General features: G+C 47.3%; 1 long non-coding RNA gene across 1 annotated transcript in view; it reads right to left on the minus strand.

The window, feature by feature from the left end:
* The window catches only part of LOC115075533, a 120,731-nt gene that overhangs the window by 104,145 nt on the left and 3,069 nt on the right, over window positions 1–13,517 (minus strand). The gene's annotated exons all lie outside the window — the stretch shown is intronic.

The following is a 13,517-nucleotide window of genomic DNA, read 5'->3' on the forward strand; positions in this document are numbered from 1 at the left end:
TGTTTCTGAGAGAGGATTTGGCGACTGTCATCCATTTGGTGATGAATAGATTAGATTATCGCAACATCCTATACAAAGGATTGCCTAAGAATCAAGCGTTTGCAGATTTTGCAAAATATGGCTGCAAGACTATTATTGGGAAAGAAATGACCAAAAGCAGCATGGTCTTTACAGCTCTCTGTATTGTTTTCAAAGCCTATCACCTTGAAGAACCTAATAGGAATGTGCATCCATTTGAAGCAAATGGCTAAAATGCAACAAATGAGACCATTTTCATTTCATCTGTGTGCCCTAAAACAAATGGAATGTGCAAACAAATTAAACAAAGATTTTAGTTTCATTTGTTTCCCATTCAAGTCTATAAACCATTGAAGAATGCTGCAGTGAGACTAATAAGTATAGCAATGAAGAACTTCCTGAGTAAAGTAGTAGCCTGGACAGAGCCAAGATGGGAGATGAGGGCAAGTAGACAGCATGGAGGACCAATTAAGGAGAAGCTGCTCTTCTCCTGATGATACACCTTTGCGATCTAGCTACCACTAAGACTTGCTGTCATACCCTGGACTCTACATTAGGGGTCTAGCTGCCACTAGGTCTTGCTGTCATACCCTGGACTCTACATTAGGGGTCTAGCTGCCACTAGGCCTTGCTATCATACCCTGGACTCTATATTAGGGGTCTAGCTGCCACTAGGCCTTGCTGTCATACCCTGGACTCTACATTAGGGGTCTAGTTGCCACTAGGCCTTGCTGTCATACCCTGGACTCTACATTAGGGGTCTAGATGCCACTCTGCCTTGCTGTCATACCCTGGACTCTACATTAGGGGTCTAGATGCCACTCTGCCTTGCTGTCATACCCTGGACTCTACATTAGGGGTCTAGATGCCACTCTGCCTCGCTGCTAGATCACTTTATTCTGCAGTTGGGGGGTTTTGCTGCCACACTGCCTAGATGCCATGCCCCTTGCAGCATTCAGCCTTGCTGTCTTACATCAGACTCTACACCTCGGGGGTCTTGCTGCACTCTGCCTTGCTGCTATATCACTTTATTCTGCCCCTTGCAGCATTCAGCCTTGCTGTCTTACATCAAACTCTACACTTCAGGGGTCTTGCTGCACTCTGCCTTGCTGCTATATCACTTTATTCTGCCCCTTGCAGCATTCAGCCTTGCTGTCTTATATCAGAATCTACACCTCGGGGGTCTTGCTGCCACTCTGCCTTGCTGCTATATCACTTTATTCTGCCCCATGCAGCATTCAGCCTTGCTGTCTTACATCAAACTCTACACTTCGGGGGTTTTGCTGCACTCTGCCTTGCTGCTATATCACTTTATTCTGCCCCTTGCAGCATTCAGCCTTGCTGTCTTACATCAAAGTCTACACCTCGGGGGTCTTGCTGCCACTGCCTTGCTGCTATATCACTTTATTCTGCCTCTTGAAGCATGCAGCCTTGCTGTCTTGCATCAAATTATACACCTCGGGGGTCTTGCTGCACTCTGCCTTGCTGCTATATCACTTTATTCTGCCCCTTGCAGCATTCAGCCTTGCTGTCTTACATCAGAATCTACACCTCGGGGGTCTTGCTGCCACTCTGCCTTGCTGCTATATCACTTTATTCTGCCCCTTGCAGCATTCAGCCTTGCTGTCTTACATCAAACTCTACACTTCGGGGGTCTTGCTGCACTCTGCCTTGCTGCTATATCACTTTATTCTGCCCCTTGCAGCATTCAGCCTTGCTGTCTTACATCAAACTCTACACCTCGGGGGTCTTGCTGCCACTGCCTTGCTACTATATCACTTTATTCTGCCTCTTGCAGCATTCAGCCTTGCTGTCTTGCATCAAACTCTACACTTCAGGGGTCTTGCTGCACTCTGCCTTGCTGCTATATCACTTTATTCTGCCCCTTGCAGCATTCAGCCTTGCTGTCTTACATCAAACTCTACACTTCAGGGGTCTTGCTGCACTCTGCCTTGCTGTTATATCACTTTATTCTGCCCCTTGCAGCATTCAGCCTTGCTGTCTTACATCAAACTCTACACTTCAGGGGTCTTGCTGCACTCTGCCTTGCTGCTATATCACTTTATTCTGCCCCTTGCAGCATTCAGCCTTGCTGTCTTACATCAAACTCTACACTTCAGGGGTCTTGCTGCACTCTGCCTTGCTGTTATATCACTTTATTCTGCCCCTTGCAGCATTCAGCCTTGCTGTCTTACATCAAACTCTACACTTCGGGGGTCTTGCTGCACTCTGCCTTGCTGCTATATCACTTTATTCTGCCCCTTGCAGCATTCAGCCTTGCTGTCTTACATCAAACTCTATACTTCAGGGGTCTTGCTGCACTCTGTCTTGCTGCTATATCACTTCATTCTGCCCCTTGCAGCATTCAGCCTTGCTGTCTTACATCAAACTCTACACCTCGGGGGTCTTGCTGCCACTGCCTTGCTGCTATATCACTTTATTCTGCCTCTTGCAGCATTCAGCCTTGCATCAAATTCTACACCTCGGGGGTCTTGCTGCACTCTGCCTTGCTGCTCTATCACTTTATTCTGCCCCTTGCAGCATTCAGCCTTGCTGTCTTACATCAAACTCTACACCTCAGGGGTCTTGTTGCCACTGCCTTGCTGCTATATCACTTTATTCTGCCTCTTGCAGCATTCAGCCTTGCTGTCTTGCATCAGACTCTACACCTCAGGGGTCTTGCTGCACTCTGCCTTGCTGCTATATCACTTTATTCTGCCCCTTGCAGCATTCAGCCTTGCTGTCTTACATCAAACTCTACACCTCAGGGGTCTTGCTGCCACTGCCTTGCTGCTATATCACTTTATTCTGCCTCTTGCAGCATTCAGCCTTGCTGTCTTGCATCAAATTCTACACCTCGGGGGTCTTGCTGCCACTCTGCCTTGCTGCTATATCACTTTATTCTGCCCCTTGCAGCATTCAGCCTTGCTGTCTTACATCAAACTCTACACCTCAGGGGTCTTGCTGCCACTGCCTTGCTGCTATATCACTTTATTCTGCCTCTTGCAGCATTCAGCCTTGCTGTCTTGCATCAAATTCTACACCTCGGGGGTCTTGCTGCCACTCTACCTTGCTGCTATATCACTTTATTCTGCCCCTTGCAGCATTCAGCCTTGCTGTCTTACATCAGACTCTACACCTCGGGGGTCTTGCTGCACTCTACCTTGCTGCTATATCACTTTATTCTGCCCCTTGCAGCATTCAGCCTTGCTGTCTTGCATCAAATTCTACACCTCGGGGGCCTTGCTGCCACTCTGCCTTGCTGCTATATCACTTTATTCTGCCCCTTGCAGCATTCAGCCTTGCTGTCTTACATCAAACTCTACACTTCAGGGGTCTTGCTGCACTCTGCCTTGCTGCTATATCACTTTATTCTGCCCCTTGCAGCATTCAGCCTTGCTGTCTTACATCAAACTCTACACCTCGGGGGTCTTGCTGCCACTGCCTTGCTGCTATATCACTTTATTCTGCCTCTTGCAGCATTCAGCCTTGCTGTCTTGCATCAAATTCTACACTTCAGGGGTCTTGCTGCACTCTGTCTTGCTGCTATATCACTTCATTCTGCCTCTTGCAGCATTCAGCCTTGCTGTCTTACATCAAACTCTACACCTCGGGGGTCTTGCTGCCACTGCCTTGCTGCTATATCACTTTATTCTGCCCCTTGCAGCATTCAGCCTTGCTGTCTTGCATCGAATTCTACACCTCGGGGGTCTTGCTGCCACTCTGCCTTGCTGCTATATCACTTTATTCTGCCCCTTGCAGCATTCAGCCTTGCTGTCTTACATCAAACTCTACACTTCAGGGGTCTTGCTGCACTCTGTCTTGCTGCTATATCACTTCATTCTGCCCCTTGCAGCATTCAGCCTTGCTGTCTTACATCAAACTCTACACCTCGGGGGTCTTGCTGCCACTTCCTTGCTGCTATATCACTTTATTCTGCCTCTTGCAGCATTCAGCCTTGCTGTCTTGCATCAAATTCTACACCTCGGGGGTCTTGCTGCACTCTGCCTTGCTGCTATATCACTTTATTCTGCCCCTTGCAGCATTCAGCCTTGCTGTCTTACATCAAACTCTACACTTCTGGGGTCTTGCTGCACTCTGCCTTGCTGCTATATCACTTTATTCTGCCCCTTGCAGCATTCAGCCTTGCTGTCTTACATCAAACTCTACACTTCGGGGGTCTTGCTGCACTCTGCCTTGCTGCTATATCACTTTATTCTGCCCCTTGCAGCATTCAGCCTTGCTGTCTTACATCAGAATCTACACCTCGGGGGTCTTGCTGCCACTCTGCCTTGCTGCTATATCACTTTATTCTGCCCCTTGCAGCATTCAGCCTTGCTGTCTTGCATCAAATTCTACACCTCGGGGGCCTTGCTGCCACTCTGCCTTGCAGCTATATCACTTTATTCTGCCCCTTGCAGCATTCAGCCTTGCTGTCTTACATCAGACTCTACACCTCAGGGGTCTTGCTGCACTCTGCCTTGCTGCTATATCACTTTATTCTGCCCCTTGCAGCATTCAGCCTTGCTGTCTTACATCAAATTCTACACCTCAGGGGTCTTGCTGCCACTGCCTTGCTGCTATATCACTTTATTCTGCCTCTTGCAGCATTCAGCCTTGCTGTCTTGCATCAAATTCTACACCTCAGGGGTCTTGCTGCACTCAGCCTTGCTGCTATATCACTTTATTCTGCCCCTTGCAGCATTCAGCCTTGCTGTCTTACATCAGACTCTACACCTCAGGGGTCTTGCTGCACTCTGCCTTGCTGCTATATCACTTTATTCTGCCCCTTGCAGCATTCAGCCTTGCTGTCTTACATCAAACTCTACACCTCAGGGGTCTTGCTGCCACTGCCTTGCTGCTATATCACTTTATTCTGCCTCTTGCAGCAATCAGCCTTGCTGTCTTGCATCAAATTCTACACCTCGGGGGTCTTGCTGCCACTCTGCCTTGCTGCTATATCACTTTATTCTGCCCCTTGCAGCATTCAGCCTTGCTGTCTTGCATCAAATTCTACACCTTGGGGGTCTAGATGCCACTCTGCCTTGCTCTTGATACTAAACCTTGAGAGTGTCGGGCTTCCAGTCTGACTTGCTGCCCTGCTCCTGACACTACATCTTGAGAATCTTGCTGCCATGCTGCTAGATCACGTATACTATACTCGGGGGGGGGGGGGGGGGTTGCTGCCACACTGCCTCGTTGCCATGCCCCTGCACTACACTTGGGATCTTGCCGACACTCTTCTTTGCTGCTATATTTCTTATGCTACACTTTGGGAATCTTGCTATCATTCTTTCTTACTGCTATACCCCTTATGCTGCACACTGGGGGTATTTTTGCCACTCTGCCTTACTGCCATAACCCAGATTCTGCACCTTGAGCTATTCTTGCCACTGTGGGTGGCTGCTTTGCACCTTTCATGATGCTTTGAAGTATTCATGCCACTCTGTGCTTTGTCCCTCCTTTAGTGCCTGGGGTTTGTTTCTGTACCTTTGCTCCTTTGTTGCCCCTTGTTGCGTCCGTCAGTTTTAGATGGCTTCGACCCTTGTGCCTCACCTTTTTCTCATTTCTCCCCGCTAATCTTGGGAAGGTGGCTACCGCTGCGTCTGCAAGCCGCACTCTCCAGCATCCCCGGAACTGCTATGGCGTTGCCTCTCGCCATGTTTCTCCCAAGGGCCTCCTAGGGTGCACGCGTGTGTGCGCTACCCACGTCTTTATTCCAGCTATGGCGCGAACCTTGGGGGCGTCCCCCTCAAGTGACGTCATGCCATCCGGGTATTTAGCCTGACCTTGTTTGCTAGCTCATTGAGTTAGCAAGGATTGGTCTCAGCCATTCTAAGCTACTCTGCCACTTCCGTGCTGCCGCTGGAAGCTCTCTCTCTGCCCTTCGGGGTATTGTCTAATCTGGGTACCCGCTCCTCGGGGGCCCTCTGCTTTATTTCAGGTGCCTTACTGGGATCAGGTACTCGCTCTTCGAGGGCCTGCTCTCCCTGCCTCGATGACTGTACCATCTACTTCAGCCTGGTGGAATCGCCAACTTACAGCTACCATCTAGTGAGTAATCTAACTCTCAGGCTGTCTCATCTACAGCATTGCCTTGCTGGGAAACCTACACCGGAATCCCCTATACCAACGTGGTGAGACGGGTTCCCTCTGCCGAGGGTCCCGGGACTGCTACGTCTGGATCACCTCACTATTGCCACCTCTGGTGGTACACATCAAGTTGTACAATAAAAGAGCTAATTCTGTGTTTGTGCGTCCTGAGTCTGGCCCAATACTGTGGCTCCCCACGGGGCTCCTCCCCGTGGGCGTGGTCATCTGCCACAGTACCCAAGAATCCACCCAAACACTGCTAAACCATAACACCCCTTCATTGTGCCTTACGGTTTTCATGACATTCTTGGTGTCACTTTGCCCCCTTTGTGATGCATTTGCATATTTATGCCACGTGCCCTCTTTTGAAGATTTGATGGTACCTTGGAGAACTGCCACTGCTGGTATCCTTTTGCCCCTTTACAGTGCCTTAGGCTATTCATGCCATTTTGGTGCCACGTATTCAAACTCCCCCATAGACTGCAATGGGCATAGAGCAGCCAGAGTTTCACATTCTTCTAGCAGCATCTGAAGCAGCAGTTGACCAGCTCCCTGCAGATCTTCCATGGCCTCACTCAAGACATCTATGTCATCATTGGTGATCACTATCACCACATACTTAGCTTTGGATTTCAAAGCAATGACCACAATGACTCCTCAAAGTCCTTTTCCTGGATGGTGATTCCTAATACAGCATTGTGTTCCAGTAATTTGGAATCTTTTCTATGAACAAAGAGGGAGCATGGAAGAGGTAGGACTGAATATGTGGGTCACACGTGGGAAAGAGCTGGCTGTGTTAGCCCATATGAATATCCCTCTTGCTCCTGCCCCAGTCAAATGTATGTTTTCCCCATTACCCAGGCCTCCACAAAACATTTCTTTGGGTGAAGTCTGGGCACTGGTCTCTCACATGACAACGTGAATTTTCAAGTGCTAAAATGGGGTCACATTGGCTAAACGTTTGGAAAGCCCTGTCCTAAGAGCATCCATTAATATTGCCAGAGTTTTCCATGCTGTGAGCAGATCAGAAACCCATTTGACAGGGATCTAAGAAATCCCTTTCCCTTCCCAAGCCAACAAGTTGCATGGCACTGCCTTCTCAATAAGCTTGCCCACAGAGGGCAGGCCGATATAGGCTTTTAATTTATTTGAGAGGGACAAGATTAGGTTTCTTTATTATTGGATGAATCACAGCTTCTTCCAAAGCACTAAGAAAAATGTGAAGTGAGGCATTAATAATTAACTGTAATAGAGCAATTATTCCCTCCCTCTCCATATCCTTTTAATAACCACACAGGAAAAGGGTCAGATGGACTTCCACTTGGCTTAGGCCAATGGATTTAACCCCTATCACTTGTCATTACAATATTTTCTTAAAATCTTTTGGCCAGCCCCTCCCAACTAATAGGTGTCTATCCAGTTGAATCATTTCATTCTCAAAAGCTGAATGCCACCATCCCCTACTTAATGGGGCCAGGACATCCTTAGCTATTACCCTTTCCTTAGCTTCCACAAGCCTAAATATTTCCCATTATTCTCCTTCTGTTTTTCCTCCCTCATTTTGGGAGTGGTGGGCAGGCAAATCACTTGCACTTTACAAAGGATTGGCTCCTTCTTGCTTCCTATTGTCCCTGTCACCTCATCACCTGTCCTGACTGACCACTTCCTGTTTTAGCTCCTTCCTGCTCCTCAATTTCTTCTCCTCTTTCCTGATTCATCCTCTCCCGACCATTCTATCTATTCATCCCGGTGCCCAGGTTCAGGCGTTCCTTTAGTCTGAATAAATCCAGGGCTTTCATGAGTCCCACTTTGCCATTCTGGACAGACAGATCGGTTGCAGTTGCTGACCCTCTCTAGACCTTTTGGCAACCTGCAGTGCGTCATGGCATGTTCAGGGTTTCTCCACTGACGTAAATGGCAAACCTTAAAAACATTTGCCGTTTCAGATATCCATGGAGTGACTAAGGAGCACTGGCATTTCTAAGACTATCTGATCATCTCTTGGTAAGTAAGATGTGGGCAGGGCAGGGCAGATCTGCCTGGCTGGAATATGGCCTTTTGCATGCATTGTTATTTTGGACACTGATCAGCTGTAGCTGAGAACGATGTGAAATAGTATCGGAGTTTTCCATGCCAGAGAGATGAATGAGGTGTAAGGACAGGAAGCAGAGGAGACGACTGTGGAGGGGGGGAGAGGCACAAAGGCATAAACAAAGTAAAGTAAAAGAAGGAGAGGCTCAGTAGTAGGAGGAAGAAGACGAAGGAACTGGGTTCGATTCTTGGGTCAAGGCTTCGGTTCCGTGTGTCAGCCAGGGCAGGGGATGCTGCTCCCTGGGGGGGAGGGGGGTCCCAGTAATTATACAATGGTGACAGGTAGTGGCTGGATTTAGGATTCCAGAAGCATCCCCAAATTAGAGCCTGCAGATGAAGACTGCCACTTTACTGAGCTGATATAAAACGGGGAAAAGTCCTGGCGAGCCGCAAAGGAAGGCGCGCGGCACCGGATCCCAGCTACAGCTCCAACCAAGCTGGAAGCCCAAAAAAGGCGCGGTAAGAAACACCAGGCCCAAAAAAAAAGGAAGAGAGACACGAAGAGCAGGAGTGGTGCAAGGGTACTGGGTGCCCTGGGTGGCCCTCTGATCCTCTGTCCCCACTCCCAACTTACTTATTGGTGCAAACTCCAGAACAATGCACTCTCCTGTCGGCAGCGACAGCTCCAGGACCGCACCGTCTTCTTTGGCGGCATTGGCTCTAGCACAACGCCCCACTCAATCACTTCCCTCCCCCTCTGCCCAGAATCCCACGCTTTTTTGCCCCCTGCTCATGCTGCCCATTATCACCTCCCTATCTCCACCCCTACAGCATTCTCCTTTCTCTCCCCCCACTCCATGCCTAACATACCAGTATCACCCCAATATCTTTGCCTTCTTTCCACAGTGCCAGCATCCCCTCTCTCTCTCTCCATTGCACCCTCGTCCACTCAGTACCCCTTTCCTTTCAACCCTATCAACTGCTCAGCTCCTTCTCGTTTTCTCTGCCCTGTCACCCCTCAGCACACTCTCTCTCTCTACCCCCACAACACACTATCTCCCACTAACTCAGTACTCTCTTTTCCTCTACCTCTCCACCTGCCTAGTACCCTCTCTTTCTCTTTCCATCCCTCCACAGTTACCCGGCATTTATTTCTCTCCCTTTCTCCTCTCCTAATGTGGACCCTCCAGCCTCTTCCTGCATTCCTCAGCTTCTGCTGGGATGGACTCCGCCTAGAGTCCCAGGCCTCTTCCTGATCTTTGGCCACAGGTGGGAGCTCCGCCAAGGGCCTTGCCTCGGGACCTTTTCCTGCTTCTGACAGCAGCTCCAGACTTTGTACTGGCAGGATTTTGTTGCTCCCCCCCAAATTGTGGCGCTCTAAGCAACATCCTAGCTCACCTAACAGAAGCAACAGCCTTGATAAAGAAGCAGAGATGGGATGAGGAAAAATGAAAGACACAGACAGTGACACACAGAGAATGAGACAGAACAGGGGAGAAAGAACATTCAAACAGAAAGGATTGGGGGGGAGAATAGGAAATCCAATAATAACAGGTCCTAAGTTTATTTCCCACACACACACTGAAAGCTCCTGTACAGCTTGACCCTGGATAGGAAGCTTTTAGTAATCCATATGTCAGAGGAACTGCTGAGGGCAGCACTGCTTAGAGGGAAGGATGAGACACGACAGCTGTTCTTGGTACGCACTGTCACTCGGCTTTTCCACCCTGCCCTTTTCTAGCCATTCCCCTTGGTCAGGAGTTCAGTTACTCTCAGACGGAGCCAGCTTATCCTATCATGTTAGACAGATGGTGAAAGAGAGTGAGAATGAGAGTACAAAGAGATGAGAAGACAGAAAAGGCGCAAAACAAAGATAACTGCAGAAGAGACTGAGATGAGAGGAAAAGAAAACGGCGAGAGAGAAACGTGAACCGGATGACTGGATGAGTTAAAAAAGAGATAAAGATGAGAAACAGGAAAATGATACGAAAGAGAGGCAGATGAGAAAGAGATGGAAAGAGAGAGAGAGAAGAGAGGAAAGGAGATGTGGGAAAACACACTAGCATAAGGTGGAAAGGGAGTGATCCTGTTTCATGCCCGAGAATAAAAGAGTGAGGAGAAAAAGATGTGCCTCCTACGCAGAGAACGAAAGTGATAAAAAACCACGGGAATGAAAGTGAGCCACATCGTGCCATGCACACAGATGAGGATGCAAACAGGAAAGAATGAGAGGAAAAGTGAGAAAGGGGAACTGATGCACAGAGCCAGGAAGGTGGTGAATAGAACACAAAAGGCCTCTCACTCTCCCCGATTCACAAAACTGCAAACAATGTCATTTTCTCCCCCCTTCCCTCTCCCTCTGAGAACCACTGAAGAATGACCAATAAATCTCTGGGTTTATTAAATTGCATTTCTTGGGCAGTGTTAGGTGCTGCAGCTACTAATTGTTCTGGTATATCTGCAGGTATTTATCTATTCACAGCTCAACAGAGGCAATTCTCTGCCATTCAGCACCACCCTCTGGATAGCTCCGGTCTGTATCAAAATTAAAAACCAAAGATTCTTAACAGAATTTACCCTTTTTTCCCCCACAAACTGCTATTTAAAGTTATTACATTTTATGTTTTCACAAAAGATTTAAACTTCACTTATTTCATCAGTAAAAAATCTACACTGTGAACAGTGGACAAATTCTCATGCATCTCACTGTCAACATCAAACTGTTCTGACCTATTCTGGAGTCTATACACAGCAGAATTAGGACATTTCCCCTTTCAACTCACCGTACAAAAAATCTATTCAAAGTCTGGCATCACCCGGTAACAGCAACTCAGAATCTCGCCACTGCCAGACACTTCTGTGAAATAACAAGAAAGCCTGCAAAAAAGACGCTCAGAAGCGATCTAATAAATCTGCCAAGCCAGTAGAGCACCACTGCCAAGGGCTAAAGAGCAACAACCACCACAAATACAGCACATCAATACACGTCCGATTGGAAAAACAAGAAACGTTGCACTACACAAGAACACTACACAGATCCTAGATGTGATTTAGGAGAATTTCTCACCTCTTCTTTTCACATTCACAGCAAGAGTCCACCTTTCCTTCTTCCTGTCTCTCACTCACCAGCCCTCAAACTTCCTCTTTTTCACGTCTTGCCTACCTACCAGCTTTCCAGCTCACTGCTTTCTCAGCTTTCCATTCCCCCTCTGTCCTCCCCCCCCTTATCTATCTTCTTCTTCCCTTTTCTCATCAGCCCCAGTTTCTTTACTGTCACTCCCTCACTCCTGGCATCCAGCCCTTTTTTTTTTTTTTATTTCTCTTACCTCTCCCCAGTTTCCCATTTCCATCTTTGACTTCCTCCCCAGTTTCCCATTTCCAGACTCTCCCTCCCTCCGCAGCCTTTATCTATCTTCCTCTGCCTTTCGTCTCTTCACCAGCCCCAGGTCACTCATCCTCTCCCTGGTCTCCAGCCCTTTCTTCTGTCTCTTATTTCTTTCCCCTCTTTCCTAGCTCCCCCAGTTTCACTTTGCGTCTCCCCCTCACCAGCCCCTCCTGATCCTTATTTATTTATTTATTTATTTAGAATCTTATATTCTGCAGCCTCCAGACATCTGTTCAGTGCCGATTACATCAAAACATTCATAAAATATTATAAACAATACGACATATAAATAAATCAGGTTACAGCTTACAGATATATTAAATATATTAAAACGTGAGATGCTGGCTCATCCAAATGCTTCAAGAAACAGTATCGCCTTTAAGGCTTTCCTGGAAAGTTTAAAATCCTGATGCTGTTTAAGGATAACCGGGAGTTTATTTCACTCTAGTACAGCAACTGAGGAGAATGCCTGCCACCTGGTGTGAACCAAGCTAAGTTTTTTGACCAAGTTGGTAGCTAATAACCGGGCATCCTGTGATCGCAAAGCACGACCAGGGGTGGTTTTTCAAAACACAAGAAGTGACTTTCATAAGTTTGAAAACAATGGTAATTAACCTAAACCTACTTCTCCATTTCACTGGAAGCCAATGCAGGTCTTTCAGAACTGGCATTATATGCTCTCTTCTTGACAACCCTGAAACAACTCGGGCAGAGGCATTTTGTAGCAATTGTAATGCATGTATCAGCTTAACCGAAAGACCATTGTACAGGGAAGCACAATAATCATCAGATGCCACCGTTCTATACCCTGCCTCATACTCTGCAGTTCATCTAACACTTATACATACCACCCACCCAATCACTTAGTACCCACTGTCCCTCTAATCTCTGAGTATCCACTCAATCTCTGTCCCCGTTCCATCATCCTCATACAATCACTGAGTTCTCTCCCATCCTCAGGCCTTCAGCTGCTCTCAATCCTGCAAGCCATTATTTTGTGGGAAGAGGCACTTGCAACCCCTGGACCTCTCCCCTCATAGCAATGACACTGCATCAGGTCCAACTCCTTGCTTTTCTGCTCCCCAGGCTCACACCCCCTCTCTTGTTCTCCTTTCAATATCCCTGCTCCCACCAACCCATTTTAAAACTCACACTCTCCATAGGACGATCAGAGCTGTTAGGAGAAGAAAAACTGGGAAGTGCCTTGAGCCATTTCCTCTTCCTCGGCAGTCACAGCCATGGGACACAGACTAGAACCTCATATTTCCTGGCTCAACATCACTAAAACAATAGCAGACGAGATAAACCCCACAATAAAGAAAACAATAAAAAACCCAAAACAACAAAACCAATGGTACAATGACAACATCAGATCAGCCAAACGCAAACTATGAAAAAACAAAACAAAACAACTACACTACTGAACGCCTATCGATCACACTTAGCATACTACAAAAAACTTATCCACAACGCAAAAAAAGACTTCTACTCAAAAAAAAAAACCAAATTCCAACATAACCCAAGAATGGTCTTTCATATCGTACATGGCCTAACCAAACCCTCCAATGACCAGACATCACCAACTTCCAAACTCTCAAGCAACGACTTTGCAGATTTCTTTAACGAAAAAATTAAAAACCTCATAAACAACAACAACCTCAACAACAACACGCAAGACCCGAAAATACAAATCAAACAAACACCAAGCTGGCCCAACTTTGATTCAGCATCATCACTGGAAATCCAAAATATCATCAAAAGAATGAACCCAGCCAAGCACCCTATCGACAGCATACCCATACAGACGATCAAAGCCATCGAACCATCAATAACAAAAACGTTAACCGACATTGTGAACCTATCCCTTACAGAAGGAAATGACCCCGACTGCCTAAAATCAGCAATTATCAAACCCATACTGAAAAAGACCAACCTTGATCCAGAAAACCCACTAAACTACCGACCCATATCAAACCTACCATTCATTGCC

Source organism: Rhinatrema bivittatum, chromosome 13 (assembly GCF_901001135.1).
Source record: "Rhinatrema bivittatum chromosome 13, aRhiBiv1.1, whole genome shotgun sequence".
NCBI lineage: Eukaryota > Metazoa > Chordata > Amphibia > Gymnophiona > Rhinatrematidae > Rhinatrema > Rhinatrema bivittatum.